The sequence below is a fragment of the Capra hircus genome (assembly GCF_001704415.2).
Source record: "Capra hircus breed San Clemente chromosome X unlocalized genomic scaffold, ASM170441v1, whole genome shotgun sequence".
NCBI lineage: Eukaryota > Metazoa > Chordata > Mammalia > Artiodactyla > Bovidae > Capra > Capra hircus.
In genome coordinates, this window is record NW_017189517.1 from 31,294,860 (window position 1) to 31,320,063 (window position 25,204).

General features: G+C 38.5%; 1 pseudogene; it reads left to right on the forward strand.

The window, feature by feature from the left end:
• The first annotated feature begins 3,293 nt into the window (after positions 1–3,293).
• Positions 3,294–17,050, forward strand: LOC102185990 (annotated as a pseudogene).
• Positions 17,051–25,204: the final 8,154 nt, after the last annotated feature.

Sequence of the window (25,204 nt, forward strand, 5' to 3'; positions counted from 1 at the left end):
CTGACTCTTCTGGCTTCTGGGGTTTACTGGCAATCCTTGGCCCACCCTGGTTTGTAGGTGCATCATTCCAGTCTCTGCCTCTGTGTTCCCCCTGTATACCTTTGCTTTCTCTTCTTATGAGGACATCAGTCATACTGGATTTAGGGCCAACCTAATGACCTCGTTTGAACTTGACTACATCTGCAAAGACCCCCCCCCTTTTTTTTTTTTACAAATAAGGTCACATTTGCAGGTGCTGGGTGTTAGGACTTCAACATGACTTTTTTGGGGACACAATTCCATCTGTGGCACTCTTTTAAATAGTTTTTAAAAGTAGGGTCCCCAAACAACCAACAGAACAGTTTAGCTTTGTTCTTTAGCTGGGATATCTAGATAGAAAAACTGATAGTTAACTCTCAAAGCCTGATATGCAAAGGGTCACCTGAAAATCTTGTGCTTAGAATACGTATTCCTGGGCCTTGATCCAAAATATTAGAACTCAGTAGGCCTGGTGAAGGGCCTAGAAGTCTACATTTTAAGTAACGTAGGAGGTTCATGCATCACATTCTTGAGAAAAACTGGATTTAGGAGAATAAGGAAGGTCGAGAATCCAGTGGTCTGGGGAGAAAGAGCTCCCAAGAACAGACCTTGAGATCTGCATTTGTAACAAGCTACTCAGATGAACCACTGCCTTTGGGGCTGGTGTTTTTAGGGAACAAAAGGATACCTATGTAATTACCTTGTCCACTTGTTAGTGAATCAGAAATCAAAATAGATGTACATTTAAGTATTGCAAAAAATGTTTCCTAGCCTATAGTTCCAAAGACAGTAGAAAGATACCCTGTCCCTTTGCTCTTGTTTCTGTGAACCAGCTGGTTCTGCACAGGTGATAGAGGCCATAGGTAGGTAGGCTAAGAATCATGCAGATTACAGAAATTATAGTACCATGAGCTAGTAAATATAAACTTTAAGCTGAAGTGCTCCCAGGCTGGGGGAAAATTCAAGATTATAGGAAGAGTAATGTGATTGTTGGAGCTATTTCTATTAACGCTCCTTGGGCATGTTAACAAGTGACAGAATTGGGCTACCTTGTCAGCTCTTTGCCACTGTTGCACATGGAAGCTTAACAGGTGATGGTAGTTTATGTTTTGTTTTGTTTTTTTTAGTCACCTATATTCAAAATTCATGTTGGGAAAAACAAGCTGAATTATTTTGGAAGACTTCAACAGCAGATAGTTGACCCTATTTACACACTGGAATGTTTTTGCCAATAAAGACAACAGTCCATCTTTACATTAATGAAAGATGAAGTTACTTGCTCAGAACAAACACACCCTTTCAATTACTTCTGATCTACAAATACTGGGGAGTGGGGGTGTATTATTACCCCACAGTCCTAAATGAGAGACAGAGAACACAAAAACAAAATTGGGGGAAGCCTAAATTCCTGAAAATTTCATAATTTGTTAAAGTGACCCATGGCACTGGGACCTGGGGTTTGAAAAAACAAATCCTTAGATTTAGATATTCATTTCAGTGCTAGGCTTTCTCGGTTAAACTAAAGTAGGTTAAATTAAAGTCCTGGCTGTACTTTAGAGTCATTTGGGGAACTGTTTAACAATACCAGTGCTTGGACCCCATCTAAGACCAGTAAAATCTCAATCTCTAGAGTGGTGAGCAGGCCCAACTGTGGAGATTATGATTCAGAAAGTCTAGATTGGGGCCCAGGGTCTATATTTTAATAAGTACTTCAGAATTTTATGACCAGTTAGTTTAGAAAACACTGTCCTACTCTAGCCAAGTTATTAGCTGCTGTCCTCTGACTGGAATTTTTCTTTAACCTTGTAACAGGTATACTACTTAGAAAAAAAAAACATTCAAAATGATAAAAACTCAGGATACCATTTTAAAACTAAATTTCCCATCTAAAACCATTTTGCAATATATCAGTTAATTTTTATTTCAAAAGAAATCACCATCTCTGTTTCTTAGATACCCGAATCTTTTATTTTTGTTTTTGATTTTCAGGAAAATAAATCTGTTGAGGAATTTGAAGAGTCAAATCTTCTGAGCCTAGACCTACTGCTGTCAGCATCTCTGAGACCTCCTCCATCTGAGAATTACCAGGTCTGACAACACTTTCCCTCCAGCCTACATTGAGGGAGGTCAACAAAACTGCAGAAAAGCTGCATTCTCTAGACTTCCAACCCTCAAGCTGTGGCAGTTGGGAAGACACCTTACAAGCTCCATCCTTATGGGGGATTCAGAAAGACAAGAAGGGCAAAAACTCATATATGCTGAGCTGGAAATATACAAAAGCTTTTAGAAAATCTCCCCACAGAAGAATCCAATTAAATTCACATAATTAATGCACACATTAGATAAGCTGTAGATAAAATAGAATGCTTTCTCCCTCCACCAAAATATAGAAAAAGTCTGATTTAATACTCAGATATGCTTGTCCTCACACCAGTATTATAAAGCAGTTTTGCCATATTTATTTTAATCAGTATAGGAGTAGGACTGTGGAAAATAAAATATTTTATTTATATTTTAAGAAAGTGGTTAAGAAGTTCTGATAAAAAAAAAAAAACTATTTGGGAGAGGGGTGCTGTGCTGGAAAATAGAGACGGTGTGGCAACTGCCAAATTAGAATATCATTTTGTTGCTTATGCAATACTGACTTGGCTCTGGTTGTGATTGTTTGATTGTGTATGAGATTGTTAGAACACCTCCAGCATATTCAGAGACAGTCTAAGTGACTGTGGAATGCCTCAAGGGCAATAGAAATCAACTAGAAATAGGTACTAATTCAAGTCTTGAGTGATGACGGAGGTGCATTTCAAGTACCATGGAAATCTCACTGGACGGGCCCATTTCCCCACCCTGGCAACAGAGGTTGACACTACTTCAGATAAGTATTCCAACCTGTATATGTATGTGGGCTTATTCCTGAGCCTCTTGGCCATTCTCCTCATCCTGCTCTTCACGATGCTCCTTCGACTCAAACATGTCATCTCACCCATCACCTCTGAGAGCACAGAAAGTGTTCCTCAATTCACAGACGTAGAGATGCAGAGTCGGATTCCTACTCCTTAAAGCCAGGATGAAGGTGAGCTTTACTGGATCTCAGTGGACCCTTATATGTTGATGTCCAGGAAAGCTGACTTCATTACCTGTAGCTTCCTGTGTAAGGAATCAACAAGCTGTTCACTTAACAAGTTGTTCCTCCTTTCCTTGTGTTATTCTTTATCTTGACTCTGCTTGTGGGATATCTAAGAGGTTTGACTCCTTCCTTGCAAGGAATATAGGAAATGGCAGCTGCTTGGGAAGGTAGGTTTCCATGGTAACCAAAGAGAGGCTGGGCCTTGAGCAACCCTCAGATCACAGAAATTCATATGCAGCTGTTGTTTAAAAAACAAACAAACACGACTCTGGAAACTCTAAGAACAAGGAAAATTTGCCTTTGAAAGGATTGATTGTTCAAAGAGGTTACCCCAAGAAAGGAACAAGTTTTAATTTAGCAGTTAGACCCAAAAGAATCACCTCTGGTTACATGAACTTAACTCATGTTGGAGGTTAATGGAAGGGACCACAAAGTCAAAAGAGCAGTGATTTTATCAACTATGGCCATCAGGTTTGTCCCAGATGAAAGCAGAGTCTTTAAAGACACTGTTTCAATTTTAAAAGCAATTTGCAAAAGTAAGTTTCTAGTGAACAAACTCACCTAGAGAGGGAAAATGTGCATTTTATATCTGTGTTATTACTATTACTGGACTTTTAAAAATTCAAAAAATGGTAGATATATTACAAAAATCTGGAACAATGAGCTTCCCTCAAACCAAGGCAAAATTAAGTCAAAATATGCTTATGCTAATGAACATTATATGATACGTGCACCTTCTTTGCCCTTTTCTCCTTCCCCATCATGCTCCAGGATTGAGTTGCACTCAAATTTAAGCTTTGTTTAAAGATGGCCTTGGCAGAGAAGACTCAACTGTACTTTAAAGCAGAAATGAAATAGTCTTGGTATTCTGTTGTTGAATGATTGTGGCTTTGGACAAAACACTCAAGCCTGGGGTACCGGGTTTTTCTTTCTGAAAAATGATCTGAGAGCTATTCAGTCATCACTAGACTCCTCTTAGATCTGAGTGTAAGAAAAACAGAGACAAAAGAGGAAAGGACTAAATAATACCCTCCAACTAATCTTTATTGAGATCCGTGTCCTCAAATGTCACATTTGTCTTTCCCAGAAAATATTCCTCCTTTCCTGATCCCTGCCAAAAGATGAAGTGTTTCACTTATTACCTATAAAATAAATATATTTTGAAAACTTGCATTCTCATAATCAGCCCTGGTGTGCCAGTAGTGGGAGACAATTTGATTTTTTAATAATTTACTTATTACAAATTAGAAATTAGAAGGCTGGTCATACTCTTGCCGCCAAAGAACTAAAATACCCATGTTAATTTCTACCTGCTTTTAAAAAAATCAGTTCTCGCTTACACCTAAAATATGGTCATCAAATTTCCACCAGCTGCTCCCTTGGGAATTGTGACGGTGAGAGAGAAGTGGAATGGATGTTAGGTTAATGGCACCTCTACCAGACATGCTCTCGAGTTTTTTACCAATTTAGATTGGCTCCTTTACTTTGATCTAAATCTAGCATGATGGTGAAATTCCCAAGTGCTTTCTACTTTTATACACAGTCATTTGCCAATACTCCCCTCTCCAAGGGGCTACAAAGTGTGAAATCCCCACATGCAGAGCTAAACTTAGCAGCAAGCCTGCCTCTGGCACACCTGTTACAATAGCACACCATAAGAGATGGCAGCTGCATTCTGTACCATTTAGAAGAGATGAGCAGGTAGGCTAAGAATCGGATAGGGCATGCGCTTCCTGTTTTGGCACTGTCATTTCCAAAATGCAAAGTGATTCATATTATTTCCTTTGGGGGTTTAAATTGTCTTTAGTCACACCCAGACCCTATGTACCCTTTAAAATGATAGTTTTTGGCAGCCATACATGGACTTCATCAAAGGATGCCAATATACCCCAGAACTTTTTAAGGACACACATCTCTCCTCACTCCAGGCTCTGCCTTTTGTGCTCACAGTATTTGAATGCACTTTACAGTTAAGAAGTCAGTGACTGGATAAATGAAGGAACTGATTACATTTTCAACAGCAGTGAATAGCAAGATACCCAACGCCTTGTTGCTGAATCTGATGAAGAGACAAACTGCAAATCTAGTCCCTGCCCATCTGATCTCCCCAACCCAGATTTCAGGACTTTAAAACTGCTCCTTAATCACTGACTTGGATGAAGATTCCTAGTTTATGATTAGGTTACTCACCTGGAAAACAACCACCCTCTTTCATCACAACCACCCCATGGGATCCAGATCTTCACTGAGCATTAACCAAAGTACATGGCATGGATTGCACTAAAATAGCAGCATAACCTCTCACAATTTCCAGTGATAACATAAATGGAGATGTATGTATGCAGATGTGTCATTATGGTGACATACATGGTATTTAGTCTTTGGAAAAACAAACTGAATGTTTTCATCATAACAAACCGTCTGTGAAGAAAACAACTTTTCCATTTATATTCATTTTTATTATATCCCCCAATGTATTAATTAACATATATTACTGCTGAAAGAGGCAGCTAGAGCAATCAATGGGCATAATTTGAATTTATCCATCTATGCAAAGTGCCGACTAGGCAATTCCCTCCCTCACCCCTACTCTCCAAAAAATTGCATGTTAGCCTAAATGTACATAAACAGATAGGTTATTTATATATAGATGTAGTTTGTTTTAAGGTAAAAGAATGAGTATTCACTTTTTATTACACTGAATCACATGAAATTGGCATTTATGTAAACAATGCTGAAATATCAGCAATTTCATATAATTCAACAAAACAAAAGGACTCATTACTTGAAATCTTGAAATAGTAAACTCTCCTAATATGTTTAACATAACTCAATTTCAAAAGTGTACTTTACATACATTTCAGAATCATGTGTTGTATAAAACAAGGTTTATCGTAAAAGGTTTGTGTATTATGTATTATGTACTAGGCAGGAAATACTAAGATAAATCAAGTAAAGACAGGTTCATTCAGCCTAACATTTCCATCTATGCCAAATCTGAAGCTTTGGACTCATAAATGAGTTTGACCACTGCAGACCCCATCATGCTGACTAAGTAGGTAAAACAGGTTCATTTAATGCAATGATGTAGTTATATTTAATAATACATCTTATTCACCTGCATTTGTATAAAAGAAGTACTTTTTAAACAAAATGAGCTGTGTGGAAGAAAAATTGGATTTATTTAGTTTAAAACCATTAATATTTGAAATAGGCTTATATTGTATATATGAAATATAATATTTGCATGTCATTTTTAGTCCCTGCAAAATAAGTTCTGTTTGGCTTACTGATAACAAATATCTATTGTCTGAACAATATAAAGAGTATTAGTCTCCCAATATAAACTGTAACAATTACAAATTTGTGGTATTTATAATTTTGAAGTGTCATTATTTTTTCTTATTCGCCAACCTTCCAATTTTTATCTTCTCCCTACTTGCAACCTCATTGGTGTGTTCATTTCTTTAGTAGTGAGATGTGAAAAATAGGTAATGACTACCAGGTGCCAGTGAAAGTGACCTGAGGGGAGAGTGAAATAAGGTATCTCAAGTAGCAATATCATGCAACATTCCCCACATTATGGGATATTTTTATTGATGTATCTTCCATTTCCTACTTTGTTTCTCAGAGCAACCCTGTGAATAATGAGTGGAGGTATTATGAAGTCTGTTTTACACAAGAGGACATTCTCACAGAGAGATTGGTGAGACATTTTTGGTTACGCAGAGGCCAAGTCAAGAGTACACTGCCGGAAAAAAAAAAAAAAAAGTATACTGCTAATCTTTGGACTCCTAGTTAGTTTAATACTCACCTCAAAAAAGTGTCTTACTTTCTAGGCACTGAATAGATATTCCAAAGCTATTCATTCTATTACACTCCAAGTTCTACAGAAAATTACAGAGCTCTATAAGTGATTATCTACTCCCCGTGCCCAAATTCAGAACAAAGAAACAGAATTTTGCCATCTCATAAATCATTTTATAGCTGCAGCAACATGTATTTAACAGGCAGTAGAGAAGTTTATACAAAGTCAAACCCTGCAGTTCTACTTTACAGAGAAGAAGTAGAAATATAGATGGCTTATCTACCCACAATGCAAATCTTATTCCTCTGATCATTTGACTTAATGTTCACAGTCAATGCAGGCTCTTCATATACATGACTATGATCTTTCCCTTCCTAGAAATGAGAACATCTTCTCTTAGGAAAAATAATGTTCTTATAAAATTGTATAGTGTTTTAAGTGTATGCAGCTATTTCATTTGTGCTCTTTAATAAATGTGGTGGCATTAAAAGGGAGAGAATTACTGTGGAAGTTCCTCTAGCCATAAAGAATGAATTGTACTTATAGAAAAAAAAGAGACCAAAATGTGGAACATATGTAGAGTGGGAAAAGAAAATGCACATAATAAATATAGGCGAGGAGGTTTTGAAGAATAATTTGAGTAGTTCCAGGAATTTCAATTCATTTTTCACATCAAGTATCTATTGATTAAATCATACACACACCCGGTGGAGAATGAGAGAGACAGATTATACAGCATTCTAAGCTAGGGGATCTGAAGTTTGTAATCATAAAGTTTACAATCTGACAAAGATGATAAATACCTAAATTCATTCATCCATTCAACATTTATTCAGCACCTACTGTATGTGCTAGCAGTGAAAACAGGACACACTAGGTAGGCCCTGGTGCAAGTTGCAGCCTGCTGGGATGGACATCTTGGATCAGATAATTACGACACTGCTGTGTTATACCGGAGAAGTATAGTGTGCTTGGATACATACAAAGTGAAGGGCATGCTGCCTAGCCTGGCCTAGAGTGTCAAGGAAACTTTACTGAGATGATATCTAAGCTAAAATCTAATGGGTGAGTAATAGAGCAAACATTCCATAGAGAGAACAGCGTGTGCAAAGATTCTGAGGTCAAATAAACTTGGCATGCTTGAAGAAGCACAGTGAGTGAAGAGAAGTCTCCAGAAGGCTGGAAAGGTTGATAAGGACAAGAACATGCAAGGCCTTGTGAGCAATGTTGTGGATTTTTAACTTTATTTTAAGCACAGAGAAGATGAGAATTCTGATAGCAGTGTGGAGGATGGATTGAAGAGGGGCAAGAGTGGACACAGGGAGACCAGTTAAAAGGTCATGGCAGTGGTTCAGGAGAAAGATGATAACATTTTAGACCTACCACCATCCCATCAAGTGGTAGTGGGAAAGGAAATAAAGGAAAGCAAGTAACTTTAGATAAATATAGGCGATAAAGGGCTTCCCAGGTAATGCTAGTGGTAAAGAACCTGCTTTGCTAATGTAGGAGACATAAGAAACACGAGCTCCATCCCTGGATCAGGAAGATCCTTGGGAGGAGGGAATGGCAACTCACTCCAGTATTTTTGCCTGGAGAATCCCATGGACAGAGGAGCCTGGCGGGCTATGGTCCATAGAGTTGCAGAGTCAGACACTGCTGAAGCAACTTAGCTTGCAGGTACACATAGGAGATAAAGTTAGCATTACTGGATGACTTGGATCAGTGGAATAAGTAAGAAGGGAGAATCTAATATGATTTACTGGATTCTAGTTTGAACAAAGGTCTAGTGGCTCTATTCATGGAGACAAAGAACACTGGAGGAAAATCAGATTGGGGGGAGATGGATTTTGTTTCGCATATGTTTAGATTAATTTGCCTTTGAGACATCCAAATGCAGATGTTGAATAGGCAATTGAATATACAGGTCTGGGGCTCACAAGAGAGGTCAGGGTTGGAGACATAAATTTAAGAGGTGTTAATGGATGAGATTGCCCAGGGAGGGGTTGTAGAGTAGACTGAATAAAGAATGACTGTAATGTATTATAGAATACACCCATGTATTTCTCCCTGTTTTGGGACGGTCAGTCACTTGTCAATCAAGTTGGGAAAGATTAGGTTTAATGGTCCTCAAACTGAGGCAGATTGCCTGGAAATACTTGGTAGCAGGAGAAGAGTGAGTCAGAGACAAAGTCCTCTCGAGAGAGGGAAGACTCCAACCTGAGGAGACCAAATACAAACATTAAGTAAAAAGGTTAGGAGTAGTACCATAAATAAGAGGAAATTAGGGCTAATAATTTGCAGCCAGAAGCCAATGAAGCAGTGTTGGTACAGGACAAATAGGGTTCTAAGAGTTTGCAAGGAACAAGGATGGATTGTCAAACATAGGTATGTGATTGTATTCATCATGCTCCTGGCAAGAAACAGATGGCATTCTCATAAAGGATGAGTAAAGAAATTCTAAAGAAGGGACTATCTACTAAGTGGTGGGTAGGATTCAAAGAGACAGCAAAGCACCCATGGACTAGCAGCTGCAGGAAGCTACAGCCAGTCTTAGGCTGGAAGCGGTAAGGGGAGGGAACTGTTTTCAGAATCCGGCATGTCCTGTAGTCATGAGAAAGAAATGAACAATCTATGACCTTAGCTAAATAAGCAAAACTGTAGGGGGGTAGAGGATTAAATACTCCAAACACTTTCTCCTTCACCTTCATCTGCTAGTGCAGACTGAACACTTTCTCCTTCACCTTCATCTACTAGTGCAGACTGAATCCACCTGGAAACGAGAGGACAAGCAAGCCAGGGGATGCAGTTTGCAGAGGCCAGCTTCTAGAGCAAAAAGCAGGGTGGAGAAAACGTGTGAGAATGGATTTGGAGAAGGCTATATAGCACAGAAGTAAGCAGGCAAGATGGGATGGTTTAAAGATCCAACTTGAGGTTTACTGAATACTATTTACCATAGAAAAGATAGAACATACTACAGATTTTCAAAGGAGGTGTTTCATTCAGAGACCAATCAGGAAAAAAAAAAAAAAAGAACCACTCTAGCTATTTCAAATAGAGCACATTTATTGCAAGGACTTGATAATGCATGTGATAGAAGACAAATGGGGATAGTGAGACAACCTCAAGATCAGCAGAAGCAGAAAGCTATCACCAAACCTAGGGAAATGATGGGAGGAGGTAACGTTACCAGAAACCAGAAGTAGGACCCTCCTATGAAGGGGCCTGCCAGCAGGAGATGAGACCACTGTCAGGGTGGAATCTGGGACCTAAACAGAAAGGGTTCTTTGGCAGGAGCTACAACCACAGAGAAGAAAGATGTAGAGCATGCTGTGATTGAGTAATAATATCTTTTGTGGTGAAGACAGTAATGGAGGCATACATGCCACGTATCTTTCATTATGGACCTAGATATATTTCCTTATATCATGACTGTGTAGCATGAAGATGTAAAGTGTTAATGTAAGATTTAGCTGGGGGCAGAATTTCTCTTAGAAAGAAAACTGTCTTTATCTGGCAAAATACTCTAAGAGTGCACCTTAATTGTGGAAATATAATCCTCGGGGCATAGCTGATTTGGGCTGGAAGCAAGCTGTAACATAAGAAAAGAACATATATTTGAAGGGCTCTTGGGTATGAACTACAGATGAGAAGTAAAGAATACAAAGTAGACAGAGGACCTAGCAACATGGCAGGAGGTAACATCAAGCAGAAGAGATAACCAGTCAAGATTCTTCCCTCAGAAGAACTTTGAAGAACAGCAATAGTTAATGTTCTTGACAATCCATGTCGTCTGAACATATTGATACTTTGGTAAGGGAAGAGGTTGTGATGGTATCTTGCATGGTGTTATGGTACAGAAAAGGGACTATACACACAGAAGGAACTTGGATCTAAAGGTAAGTAGAGACATATGGCTTTCCTTTACCCCAAACTTTAAATACTACAACTCATTAGATGCCTGGAGACTCACTAATTACATGTCTAAATCAAACCCTTCAAAATTTAACACTTCAAGCTAGCAGAATATCCAATACTTATTCACCAGTCTAATATATTTGTAGGTGATGCTGAAATCTATCTTATTCTAACACTATTTATTCTCCAGAGTTCTGACTTGTGGATATAGAATGGTCTAGAGAATAAGAGATACTGATTTCTAACTTTTGAAGAATTTCCACATTGGAGGGATGGGAAAAATTTCCTTAGTTTGAAGACAGAACTCAGACCAACAAATAGAATTTAAAATGAGTAAGGTTTATAGGAAAATAACTTTGGCTCACTGTGTTTCTAGTAACAGAGTCTCCAAAATAGAACAGCTTTTCTTGTAGAATATGGTTGAACCACTTCAAGCAGAGGCTGATGACCATATCAGAGATAATGATAATATTAATAACAATAGCATATTTTGAAGACATTATGCTATGTGTTAAACTCTCTAATTTTTTAAATGCATTTTTATTTAAGCTTAAAATTCTACAAAAAGTATTATTACTATCCTCACTTTGCCTACAAGAACATTAAAAGGTTAAATAACTTGCCCCAGGTCACACAGCTAATAAATGACACAGAAATGAGATTATAAACCACAGCCACTGACTCCAGAACCGATATGCTACCATTATGCTATGCTGCTGTGCTGTGCTCAATTGTGTCCAGCTCTACGACTCCATGGACTGTAGCCCACCAGGCTTCTCTGTCCATGGAATTTTTCAAGCAAGAATACTAGAATGGGTTGCCATTTCCTCCCCTAGGGGCTCTTCCTGACCCAGGAATTAAACCCGCGTCTCTTGCATCTCCTGCATTGGCAAACAGATTTTTAACCACTGCACCACTTGGGAAGCCCTGCATTATGCTATACTGCCTACGTAATGCTATAGAAGTGTCTATATGGTGCCTAGGAAGATGATCTGGGGAACTTCTAATTTTAAGATTGTATATGTGTATGTGAATAAATATGTATATACAATATATGATCTGTGTGTATATATGCATCTTCATACATATTAAAAAAGAGAAAGAAAACTCTTTAATCCATGGAAAAAATGAGTAAAAGATGGCCCCCTCAATAGAAAAAATCAACATAAATTGAAATTGATACAAACTGAGAGGTGGTTTATAAAATTTTTGTTGCCAAGACATGGGAAGTGAACAAGTCCTATGAAGTTGACCAGGTTGATAACTTATAACTGAAATGTAATGAAACATCAACCACCTCAATCACAATGTAACTGGACCATCTGTGATGTTGAATTAGAAAAAAAGAGACCTACCTGGCATCTAAAAAAATGGAGACAAAGAGTTGGTCTTTGTTTATGAAGCAACGGTGCTATTTTTAGGCATTATTAACTATTTTAAGCCTACAGAAAAATGCAAGGAAATGTTAGGAAAGATAAATTATTTTACCTGTAAACCTATTATCAAGTTTGGTGAGTCTTAACATATTGCTTCATATTTTTTAAGATAAATAAAATATTACAGGCAGAGTTGAAGCCCCTGTGTACTTCTCCTTGATGCTATTCCTCTTGTTCAGTAACTAAGTCATGTCTGACACTTTGTGACTCCATGAACTGCAGCAAAACAGGCTTCCCTGTCCTTCACTATCCCTCGGAGTATGCTTAAATTCATGTCCATTGAGTCAGTGATGCCATCCAACCATCTCATCCTCTGTCGTCCCCTTCTCCTCCTGCCTTCAATCTTTCCCAGCATCAGGGTCTTTTCTAAAGAGTTGGCTCTTCACATCAGGTGGCCAAAGTATTGGAGCTTCAGTTTCAACATCAGTCCTTCTGATGAATATTCAGGGTTGATTTCCTTTAGGATTGATTGGTTTACTCTCCTTGCTGTCCAAGGGACTCTCAAGAGTCTTCCCAAACACCACAGTTCAAAAGTATCAGTTCTTCAATGCAATGCCCTCTTTATGGCCCAACACTCACATCTGTACATGACTACTGGAAAAACCATAACTGTGCCTCTGTGAACCTTTGTCTGCAAAGTAAAGTCTCTGTTTTATAATACACTGTCTAGTTTTGTCACAGCTTTTCTTCCAAGGAGCAAGCGTCTTTTAGTTTCATGGCTGCAGTCACCATCCACATTGATTGTGGAGCCAAAGAAAAGACAATCTGCCCCTACTTCCACTTTCCCCCTCATCTATTTGCCATGAAGAGATGGGGCGATTAAGATGTTGTGATCTTAATTTTTTGAATTTTGAGTTTTAAGCCAGCTTTTTCACTCTCCTCTTTCACCTTCATCAAGAGACTCTTTAGTTCATCTTCACTTACTGCCATTAGAGTGGTATCATCTGTATATCTGAGGTTGTTGATATTTCTCCCAGCAATCTTTACTCCAGCTTGTGATTCATCCAGCACAGCATTTCTCATGATGTGCTCTATGTATAAGTTAAATAAACGAGGTGACAATATGCAGCCTTGACATACTCCTTTCCCAATTTTGAACCAGTCCATCGTTCTATGTCTGTTTCTAACTGTTGCTTCTTGATCTGCATAAAGATTTCTCAGGAGACAGGTAGGGTGTTCTGGTATTCCCATCTCTTTAAGAATTTTCCACAGTTTGTTGTGATCCATACACTCAAAGGCTTTGGCATAGTCAATAAAGCAGAAGTAGATGATTTTCTGGAATTCTCTTGCTTTTTTGATGATCCAACGGATGTTGGCAATTTGATCTCTGGTTCCTCTGTCTTTTCTAAATCCAGCTTGAACATCTGGAAGTTCTCGGTATATGTACTGTTGAAGCCTAGCTTGCAGTGCTTAAAAGGCTGAAAATAATGAAATGATGAGGGACCATATTTGAAATATTCAAATGTTACAAACTATACAATACAAGCTTGAGAGTTTCCTATGCTGGTTGGCAGGCAACATTTCCTATTTTCTGATGGTGTGATTTTCTTTTATTAGTTCAGAGGCCAAAAAGCACAAGCCTCTGAAATCAGTAAAAAGCCTTTTTAAAGGTACATGCAAACTTCAGACTAATTGACAGTTAACGTCTAGTAGAAGATGTGGCAACCGAGCTATAGACAGTTACTTTAAAATTAGAGAATAATGACCTATAGATTACAATCAAGTTTTAAATTGGTTATCTAGTAATATCTAATATTATTCAGAACGGTTCTGCTCTGTGGTCAGAGTGGACATTTCCTGGGAACTTACTAGAAGAAATGTAGAATCTCAGACTCCAACCCAGACCTACTCTAGCAACCTGCACTTTAAACAATATCCCCAAGTGATTCACTTGCACATTCAGTTTGAAAAACATTCATATATTACAATATTCTAGAATGAAAAAGACTAAAATAATATAATATTATATAATATAATAATAATATTAGGCCATGGTCAGATTAACTACAACTTTGACTATCATTGGCACTGATCATCTGTCTCTAAAAGGAGAAAAAAGAGCTAAACTGAGATGTAAAATAGAATACCATCCTCTACTATCACTTGTAATCAATGATAGGATGCACCACCATTTCCTTAAGTAGACCTATACTTGTGAAACATTAACACCCCCATGGTAGGACTTCCACTGTGGTCTAGTGGTTAAGACTCTGTGTTTCCACTGCAGGGGGGTATGAGTTTGATCCCTGGTTAGGGAACTAAAATCCTGCATGCCACACGATGTAGTCAAGTAATAATTACAAAATTTAAAATTAGAAAATGAAAAGCAGACTACAAAATTAAAAAAAAAAAAAAACATAGTATCGACGAGCCCATGACTTGATACAATATGTTTGGCACATTACTCTCAAGTCAGAGCTTTCTAAAGTTGTTCTTAGTGTATTGAGGTATTTGGGGGAGGAAGGAGAAATGCAGAGGGGAGAGATCAAGGCTAGACAGGGAAATGGTAGGCAACCCCATCCTTGAAGGCTGAGTGGGATGTGGGGACCTAGTATTTCCATTCCCTGGTTCAGGACATGCATTACAAGCTCTTCTAATCAAAGACTTATAGATTTACATCATAGTTTCTTTCAGATTTGGGGAGTATCATTTATTTTAGACCCTTTCAGCTAACAGAACAAAGAGATGTATGTACATATACTCACGTACTATCTATTTACTTGTTCAAGTATACATGTGTAAAAGTATTAGGATTGTTAACCTATACCCCTATGAGAAAGAACACTATCAACTAGATTACAGTGCCTTTTTCTTTTGCTTCAGTCTTGCAAACTCCATTCATTTCCAAAGTTACTTAAGTTGGGGATCTTAGTGAGGTGGTTTCATACATTTGTAATAAAATTAGATTGTTTAGTCAAATTCTCCATTCCATTCTTGATGTCAAAATGTTTTTTTTAATATGCATACGATTCACTTTTTATACTTTTGACAAATACGTAGTGTCATGTATTTACCATAACATCATACACAATAACATCACTGCCCTAAATAACCCTCTATGCCTGGAGAAAGAAATGGCAACCCATTCCAGTACTGTTGCCTGGGAAATCCCAGGGACAGAGGAGCCTGGTAGGCTACAGTCCATGGGGTCTCAAAGAGTCAGACGTAACTTAGTGACTGAGCACAGTCATTTTTTTTTCTAATATCTAATGAAGTTTTAAAATTTTATTTATTTATTTTAATTGGAGGATAATTTCTTTACAATATTGTGGTGGTTTTTGCCATACATCGACATGAATCACCCATGGGTGCACCTGTGTCTCCCCATACTGATCCTCTCCCACCTCCCTCCCCGTGGGTTGTCTCAGAGCACCAACTTTGAGTGCCCTGCCTCATGCATCAGACTTGCACTGGACATCTGTTTTACACATGGCAATATACATGTTTCAATGCTATTCTCTCAAATCATCCCATCCTCGTCTTCTCCCACATAGCCCAAAAGTCTGCTCTTTACATCTGTGTCTCTTTTGCTGCCATGCATGTAGGATCATCATTACCGTCTTTCTAAATTCCATATATATGTGTTAATATACTGTAGTGGTGTTTCTCTTTCTGACTTACTTCACTCCATATAATAGGCTCCAGTTTCATCCACCTCTTTAGAAATGACTCAAATGTGTTCTTTTTTTTTTTTTAATAGCTGAGCAATATTCCATGTACCACACTCTCTTATCCATTCCTTTGAGCACAGTCATTTTTAGGAACAGTGTAGGCCACACACAACACATCAGTGGCTCCTAGTTTGTGGCCTCTGGTTTAATATCTTTCTTTTCCACTTGGCTCTCTGCTCCACAGGGGCACAAGCCCACGGGTCTGCTGTGCTCACTTAGTGTCTGTATTCAACAAATGGAAAAATAAAAATAGAAGATGGACCCACCCTCCCAGCAGAGCACCAGGTTCAGAAAGAATACACTGACAAGGAGATGTCACTCCAGGACTGTTTTTTGATTGCCCGCTATAAATGTCACCATGTCCCTTTAAGCCCTACTCCTGGTTGACACCTGCAGGCCTCCTTACCCTCTGCCCTGAAGTCATCACAATGGCCACATGGTTTCTTGTGGGGCGGGGCCCTCTGCGACATCAGCAAGGGCCCAGCCTTGCCTGGTCCTCAGTCTCCAGATGCCCAGAGCAAACCAGCGCACCAGGAGCCATTTCCTCTTGGCTCACCATATGGTCCCTCAAATGGTTCCTGTGCTTTTCCATGGGTGTTACCTGTGTCTACGCCTTAATGTTTACTTCTCTTGAGAGAAAGCTGAAGAACTCCAGGGGAAGGTGCTCTGCGGAGAGCACTTTCTAATTTGGCAGAATCTACCAGAGCATGCCCAAGACTGTCTTGAGATTACGTTGCTCTGGCTTTTCTTCATTGTGCTGATGTACGTAACAGTGAAGTTGGCAGGAAAGCATGGCGAGAATAATGTTAAGACTCCTTCTGCCCATCCAGGTGGTTCATTAGGGTCTCCAGGAAAGAGAAAGGAAAAGGCTTCCTCCAACAAAGACTGTATGTTCAATACCTTAACCCTGCTCAAGATGGACCTTGTGAAATTTGTGTCCAGTGTGCAGAATCTGAAACTCGCCATGGCAACTGACAGTAACTTCAACCTTCCCAATATTGAGGTTGAGGTTCCTATGGATGCACACAATAACATTACAGTATATGAGCTCTCAGGCAACAAAGACTCCGATTGAGTGGATTTGTGTGTCCAAGTAGAGGAGAAATAGTTGAGTGTTGACAAACTCTATCCAGACTAATAAAACTGTTCTGAAGCAAAAGATCTCTTTTTTTTTTGTACAGTTCTTCCGTGTATTCTTGCCACCTTTTCTTAATATCTTCTGCTTCTGTTAGGTCCAGACCATTTCTGTCCTTTATTGAGCCCATCTTTGCATGAAATGTTCCCTTGGTATCTCTAGTTTTCTTGAAGAGATCTTTAGTCTTTCCCATTCTGTTGTTTTCCTCTATTTCTTTGCATTGATCACTGAAGAAGGCTTTCTTATCTCTTCTTGCTATTCTTTGGAACTCTGCATTCAGATGCTTATATCTTTCCTTTTCTCCTTTGCTTTTCACCTCTCTTCTTTTCACAATTATTTGTAAGGCCTCCCCAGACAGCCATTTTGCTTTTTTGCATTCCTTTTCCATGGGGATGGTCTTGATCCCTGTCTCCTGTTCAATGTCACGAACCTCATTCCATAGTTCATCAGGCACTCTGTCTATCAGATCTAGATCCTTAAATCTATTTCTCACTTCCACTGTATAATCATAAGGGATTTGATATAGGTCATACCTGAATGATCTAGCGGTTTTCCCTACTTTCTTGAAGTTGAGTCTGAATTTGGCAATAAGGAGTTCATGATCTGAGCCACAGTCAGCTCCCAGTCTTGTTTTTGCTGACTGTATAGAGCTTCTCCATCTTTGGCTGCAAAGAATATAATCAATCTGATTTCAGTGTTGACCATCTGGTGATGTCCATGTGTAGAGTCTTGTCTTGTGTTGTTGGAAGAGGGTGTTTGCTATGACCAGTGCATTTTCTTGGAAAAACTCTATTAGTCTTTGCGCTGCTTCATTCCGCATTCCACGGCCAAATTTGCCTGTTACTCCAGGTGTTGCTTGACTTCCTACTTTTGCATTCCAGTCCCCTATAATGAAAAGGACATCTTTTTTGGGTGTTAGTTCTAAAAGATTTGTAGGTCTTCATAAAACCGTTCAACTTCAGTTTCTTCAGCATTACTGGTTGGGGCATAGACTTGGATAACTGTGATATTGAATGGTTTGCCTTGGAGACGAACAGAGATCATTCTGTCATTTTTGAGATTGCATCCAAGTACTGCATTTCAGACTCTTTTGTTGACCATGATGGCTACTCCATTTCTTCTGAGGGATTCCTGCCTGCAGTAGTAGATGTAATGGTCATCTGAGTTAAATTCACCCATTCCAGTCCATTTTAGTTCACTGATTCCTAGAATGTTGACGTTCACCTTTGCCATCTCTTGTTTGACCACTCCCAATGTGCCTTGATTCATGGACCGGACATTCCAGTTTCCTATGCAATATTGCTCTTTACAGCATCATATCTTGCTTCTATGACCAGTCACATCCACAACTGGGTATTGTTTTTGCTTTGGCTCCATCCCTTCATTCTTTCTGGAGTTATTTCTCCACTGATCTCCAGTAGCATATTAGGCACCTACTGACCTGGGGAGTTCCTCTTTTGGTATCCTATCATTTTGCCTTTTCCTACAGTTCATGGGTTCTCAAGGCAAGAATACTGAAGTGGCTTGCCATTCCCTTTTCCAGTGGACCACATTCTGTCAGACATCTTGGAATGTGAAGTCAAGTGGGCCTTAGAAAGCATCACTATGAACAAAGCTAGTGGAGGTGATGGAATTCCAGTTGAGCTGTTTGAAATCCTGAAAGATGATGCTGTGAAAGTGCTGCACACAATATGCCAGCAAGTTTGGAAAACTCAGCAGTGGCCACAGGACTGGAAAAGGTCAGTTTTCATTCCAATCCCAAAGAAAGGCAATGCCAAAGAATGCTCAAACTACCGCACAATTGCACTCATCTCACATGCTAGTAAAGTAATGCTTAAAATTCTCCAAGCCAGACTTCAGCAATATGTAAACTGTGAACTCCCTGATGTTCAAGCTGGTTTTAGAAAAAGCAGAGGAACCAGAGATCAAATTGCCAACATCCGCTGGATCATGGAAAAAGCAAGAGTTCCAGAAAAACATGTCTTTCTGCTTTATTGACTATGCCAAAACCTTTGACTGTGTGGATCACAATAAACTGTGGAAAATTCTGAAAGAGATGGGAATACCAGACCACCTAACCTGCCTCTTGAGAAACCTGTATGCAGGTCAGGAAGCAACAGTTAGAACTGGACATGGAACAATAGACTGGTTCCAAATAGGAAAAGGAGGACGTCAAGTCTGTATATTGTCACCCTGCTTATTTAACTTATATGCAGAGTACATCATGAGAAACGCTGGACTGGAAGAAACACAAGCTGGAATCAAGATTGCCGGGAGAAATATCAATAACCTCAGATATGCAGATGACACCACCCTTATGGCAGAAAGTGAAGAGGAACTCAAAAGCCTTTTGATGAAAGTGAAAGAGGAGAGTGAAAAAGTTGGCCTAAAGCTCAATATTCAGAAAATGAAGATCATGGCATCTGGTCCCATCACTTCATGGCAAATAGATGGAGAAACTGCAGAAACCAGTGTCAGACTTTATTTTTTTGGGCTCCAAAATCACTACAGATGGTGACTGCAGCCATGAAATTAAAAGACATTTACTCCTTGGAAGAAAAGTTATGACCAACCTAGATAGTATATTCAAAAGCAGAGACATGACTTTGCTGACTAAGGTCCGTCTAGTCAAGGCTATGGTTTTTCCTGTGGTCATGTATGGATGTGAGAGTTGGACTGTGAAGAAGGCTGAGTGCCGAAGAATTGATGCGTTTGAACTGTGGTGTTGGAGAAGACTCTTGAGGGTCCCTTGGACTGCAAGGACATCCAACCAGTCCATTCTGAAGGAGATCAACCCTGGGATTTCTTTGGAAGGAATGATGCTAAAGCTGAAGCTCCAGTACTTTGGCCACCTCATGAGAAGAGTTGACTCATTGGAAAAGACTCTGATGCTGGGAGAGATTGGGGGCAGGAGGAGAAGGGGACGACCCAGGATGAGATGGCTGGATGGCATCACGCACTCGATGGATGTGAGTCTGAGTGAACTCCGGGAGATGGTGATGGACAGGAAGGCCTGGCGTGCTGCGATTCATGGGGTCGCAAAGAGTCGGACACAACTGAGCGACTGAACTGAACTGAACTGAAGCAAAAGAAAAAGCCTCTGATATTTTTTATTAGCTCTAAATTTTACCTTTTCCAAAATGTATTATAATTGGCATCATGCAGCATATAACCTTTTCCAAACTAGCTTATTTTACTTAATAACATTCATTCAGGTTTCATCCATTTCTTTTTGTGATTTGATAGCTCATTTCTTTTTATTCTTGAATAATATCCATTCATCTATTAAAGGACACTTTGGTTGCTTCCAATTTGTGTGTGTGTGTGTGTGTGAGAGAGAGAGAGAGAGAGAGAGAGAGAATGAATTAAGCTATTATAAAATTCATGTGAATGTTTTTGCGTGGGCATTAGCTATCAAATAATTTGGTTAGCTATCTAGGAGCATAATCGCTAGCTCATATGGTATGACAATGTTTAGCTATGTTAAGAGATTGCTTCCAAAGTGAGTACCATTTTGCATTCCCACTAACAATGAAAGAGAGTTTCTGTTGTTCCTCATCTTTACCAGTAATTGATTTTGTCAGATTTTTGTATTTAACCATTCCTATGAGTGTGTAGTGGTATCTCATTGTTTTAACTTCACAGGTCTACTCTAAAAAGTTATCTTATTTCCATATTTCCATTGTGTTTTATTATCATAAATTCTTCAGGCATTTTATCTTTAATCTGAGGTTTAAATCTTCTGCTCAGGAAAACTTCTGCTGCTGTTTACAGTTATTATATCGGTTAATTAGTCCTCTAATAATTTTTTCTTGAAAGACTGACAACTTGAAATCATATATATTGGAAAAAATTAATTTTTAATTGAACAACACTGACCACATTTTCTTTTCTTGAGTATTGCTTTTTCCATAAATGTTTAGTGCCTCCACACAAAAGTTTCAGTTCAGCATGAACTTCTCCCCTTTTTTCTGGTTTGTTTTGATTTTCTTATATACTTACTAGATTTTAACCAAATCTGTATTAGTACGAGTCACAGTTTCAGTTGTACCTTTACCCTGAAGTTTTATTACAAGCATATATGTATTTTATCAGAATCTTGACTTTATTATGAGTCTTCATATGGTTTTAAAAGCCTATTTGCTCATTATTCAAGTCTTTAATAGTCTGTGCCTTTTCTCCATTGAGATTCAAATGAGTCTATTTATATAATGTTAGAAACAGAGAGCAACATAAAATATGTTGATACAGTTATTGAAGAAAAGATATTTTAAAAAGAACAATAACTAAACTATTTGCTATTTTTTGCAAAATTAATTTTCTCTCAGTATATTTTATAATTATGAAAGTCCAAATGTTCTTGCATATAGTCTATAAACAGAGAAGATAAATAAGCAAGCACCTCAATTGAACATAGATTTATAGAAAATCTAATGTTCAGTTTTAACTATTTTAACTTACAGTCTTGTTATAGTTTAGTTATCAACATTCTTGTTTTTCTGTCAGTAAAGAGCATGTGCTAGTGCTCTTGGGGGGAAGACTATTTTAATCAATATTTTTCCTATGCTTTTGATTTTCAATAGAACAGAAATCTTAAACAAGACACTTGTTTTTGAGTGTCTGGTACTGTGCCTAATGAATATTTTTCTAATTAATATGTTATCATTGGTAAAATGTCCTTTCTGTTTACTTCCAACACTGATTTAAAGTGACTTATGATAAAAGATATATTAAATTAAATATGTTTGAATTGACATGTACACACTGCTATATTTAAAATGATGACCAACAAGGACCACAGGGACCAGGGATAACCACAGGGAACTCTGCTGAATACTCTGTAATAACCTAAATGGGAAAAGAATTTGAAAAAGAATAGATATATGTGTAACTGAATCACTTTGCTGTACACCTGAAACTAACATATTGTTAACCAATTATACTCCAATATAAAATAAAAAATTAAAAAAATAAACTTTCCCAAAGAGAAAGATAGCAATATAAGCTAAGCAACATTGAGAATGAGGCAAAATATTATTGTGCTTCACAGTACACTAGCTTTATCAATATAAATAGTAGTCACTGTTTGAAATGGAAGGAAATTAACTCAGCACTGCTCTTTCATATGAAGGCATATAAACACAGATACAGATACAAACATATAATGGTATTTCTATCCATCATTCATCTCCTTTTATATCCTTCCATTATAATAGGGTCTGTGTTTATTATCTCTCTATTAATATAATGGTATCATTCACTTTCATACATCAAATTTTGTTAAGCATCTGGAGATACAATGGTAAAAAAAAAAATCCTTGTCCTCATTGAATTTATATTTTATTCCCAAGTTAGGTAGAGATATTTAATAAGCAAAGAAGTCAAATAATACCATATAATCACTAAGAACTATGGAGAAAAAACAGGCAGAGAAAGAACTCAATTAACTAAAGACACATGGAATCAGAAAGAACACATACCTGTTCTATGTTTTTCATTTTTGTCACTAATATAAGAAATCTGAGACTGTGGAACTGACACTGAGAAAGTCATGCCTTGAATTATATCTCGTTATTAGTCACTGCAGTGTTTAAAGTAGACATGGTGACTTTTTTAGCCACATACTCAAAATATACATGCTTTTATTTATTTTAAGTACAATCTTCTTTTTTCAAGATGAAGTACAGTCCATAGGGTTGCAAAGAGTCTGACATGACTGAGCACAGCATGTAGTTGGCTTACAATGTTTCTTTCTTTTTTACTTTTTTGCTTTTTTTTTTAAATTTTAAAATCTTTAATTCTTACATGCGTTCCCAAACATGAACCCCCCTCCCACCTCCCTCCCCACAACATCTCTCTGGGTCATCCCCATGCACCAGCCCAAGCATGCTGCACCCTGCGTCAGACATAGACTGGCGATTCAATTCTTACATGATAGTATACATGTTTCAATGTGCAGTCTTATGGGAAACAGTGGAAACAGTGTCAGACTTTATTGTTTTGGACTCCAAAATCACTGCAGATGGTGACTTCAGCCATGAAATTAAAAGACACTTACTCCTTGGAAGAAAAGTTATGACCAACCTAGATAGTATATTCAAAAGCAGAGACATTACTTTGCCAACTAAGGTCTGTCTAGTCAAGGCTATGGTTTTTCCTGTGGTCATGTATGGATGTGAGAGTTGGACTGTAAAGAAGGCTGAGCGCCGAAGAATTGATGCGTTTGAACTGTGGTGTTGGAGAAGACTCTTGAGAGTCCCTTGGACTGCAAGGACATCCAACCAGTCCATTCTGAAGGAGATCAGCCCTGGGATTTCTTTGGATGGAATGATGCTGAAGCTGAAACTCCAATAGTTTGGCCACCTCATGCAAAGAGTTGGCTCATTGGAAAAGACTCTGATGCTGGGAGGGATTGGGGGCAGGAGGAGAAGGGGACGACAGAGGATGAGATGGCTGGATGGCATCACTGACTTGATGGACATGAGTCTGAGTGAACTCCGGGAGTTGGTGATGGACAGGGAGGCCTGGCGTGCTGCGATTCATGGGGTCGCAAAGAGTCGGACACGACTGAGCGACTGAACTGAACTGAACTGAATTTAGCCATGTTATTGAAGACAGATTTCTTTTGCCCTGATGGCTATCTCTTGGTAGAATCTTAATAAGTTTGAGATTAGAAACACTTTCCTGAGATGCATGTGGTCTTAGTTCTTTGGTGTATTTCTTATTGGATGTTTTAAGTTATAGAAAAAAAAAGCACAGTAATCTTTGAAATGCCAATATATCTTATTCAGGATTAGCTCTGGAACTTCACAAAGGAGCCTATTTTCCCACTTTTAATTTTGCATGCCATAAAGCTCATATAATTAGTCATTTCTCTGGATTATATCCTTGCAATTCTTAACTGAACTGAGCCTATGAATTTGGTAATTTTCTAGTAGAAAATAAGATCCTAAGGGAATAAGACACCAAGAAAATGTGGGTTTGGAAATAGTTTTGAGTATAGGTATCGGCCTAGGATTCAAGATGTTCCATAGTATTTCAAAAACATGTGGGAAATACCAGTTTTGGAAGGACAAACCTTGTGTACTTCTTAAGTTTGTCTAGTGATTGCTCATTCCTTGCTATGCAGTGAAAGTGTCAGTCATTCAGTTGTGTCTGACTCTTTGTGACCCCATAGACTGTAGCTCACCAGGCTCCTCTGTCCATGGAATTCTCCAGGCAAGAATACTGGAGTGGGTTGCCATTTCCTTCTCCAGGGGATCTTCCTGACCCAGGGATTGAACATGGCTCTCCCATATTGCAGGCAGACTTTTTACTGACTGAACCGCCAGGGAAGCCTTTGCTATGCAGAAGAACCATTAAAAGTTGATCTCTAAAAAAAAAAAAAAAAAAAAAAAAAAAAAGATAAGAACAGGCTCATTTCTTCAGTTTCCAGAATGTGAGACTTTAAAAACATAATCTTTAAAGATTAGCTCCATTATTTGCACTGAGATGTTTATTGAAGACCAACTTTCACTCACTACAGCATTGTATGATATAAACATTTGACTTATTGAGAGTTAAGAGATACATGTGAAAATCCCATGAACAGAGAAGCCTGGTAGGCTGCAGTCCATGGGGTCACTAAGAGTCAGATACGACTGAGCGACTTCACTTTCACTTTTCACTTTCATGTATTGGGGAAGGGAATGGCAACCCACTCCAGTGTTCTTGCCTGGAGAATCCCAGGAACGGGGGGAGCCTGGTGGGCTGTCATCTATGGGGTCACACAGAGTTGGACACAACTGAAGTGACCTAGCAGCAGCAGCAAGGTGTGTTTATCTTATTCCTTAGTATTTTACCATTGTGTTATTTTGAAAAATTCACAAGAACAAATTTGAAACAAAATCATATAGGAAAATAAGAATGCAGGAGCAGGGGGGAGACTTCCCTGGTGGTCCAATGGCCCAATGCCTGGGTTCAAACCCTGGTCCAGGAACTAGATCCCACATGCCTCAACTTAGAGCTTGAATGCCAAAACTAAAAGATGCCATAACTAAGACCTGTCACAGCCCAATAAATATTTTAAAAAGAAAATAGAATGGGGCTTTAGGT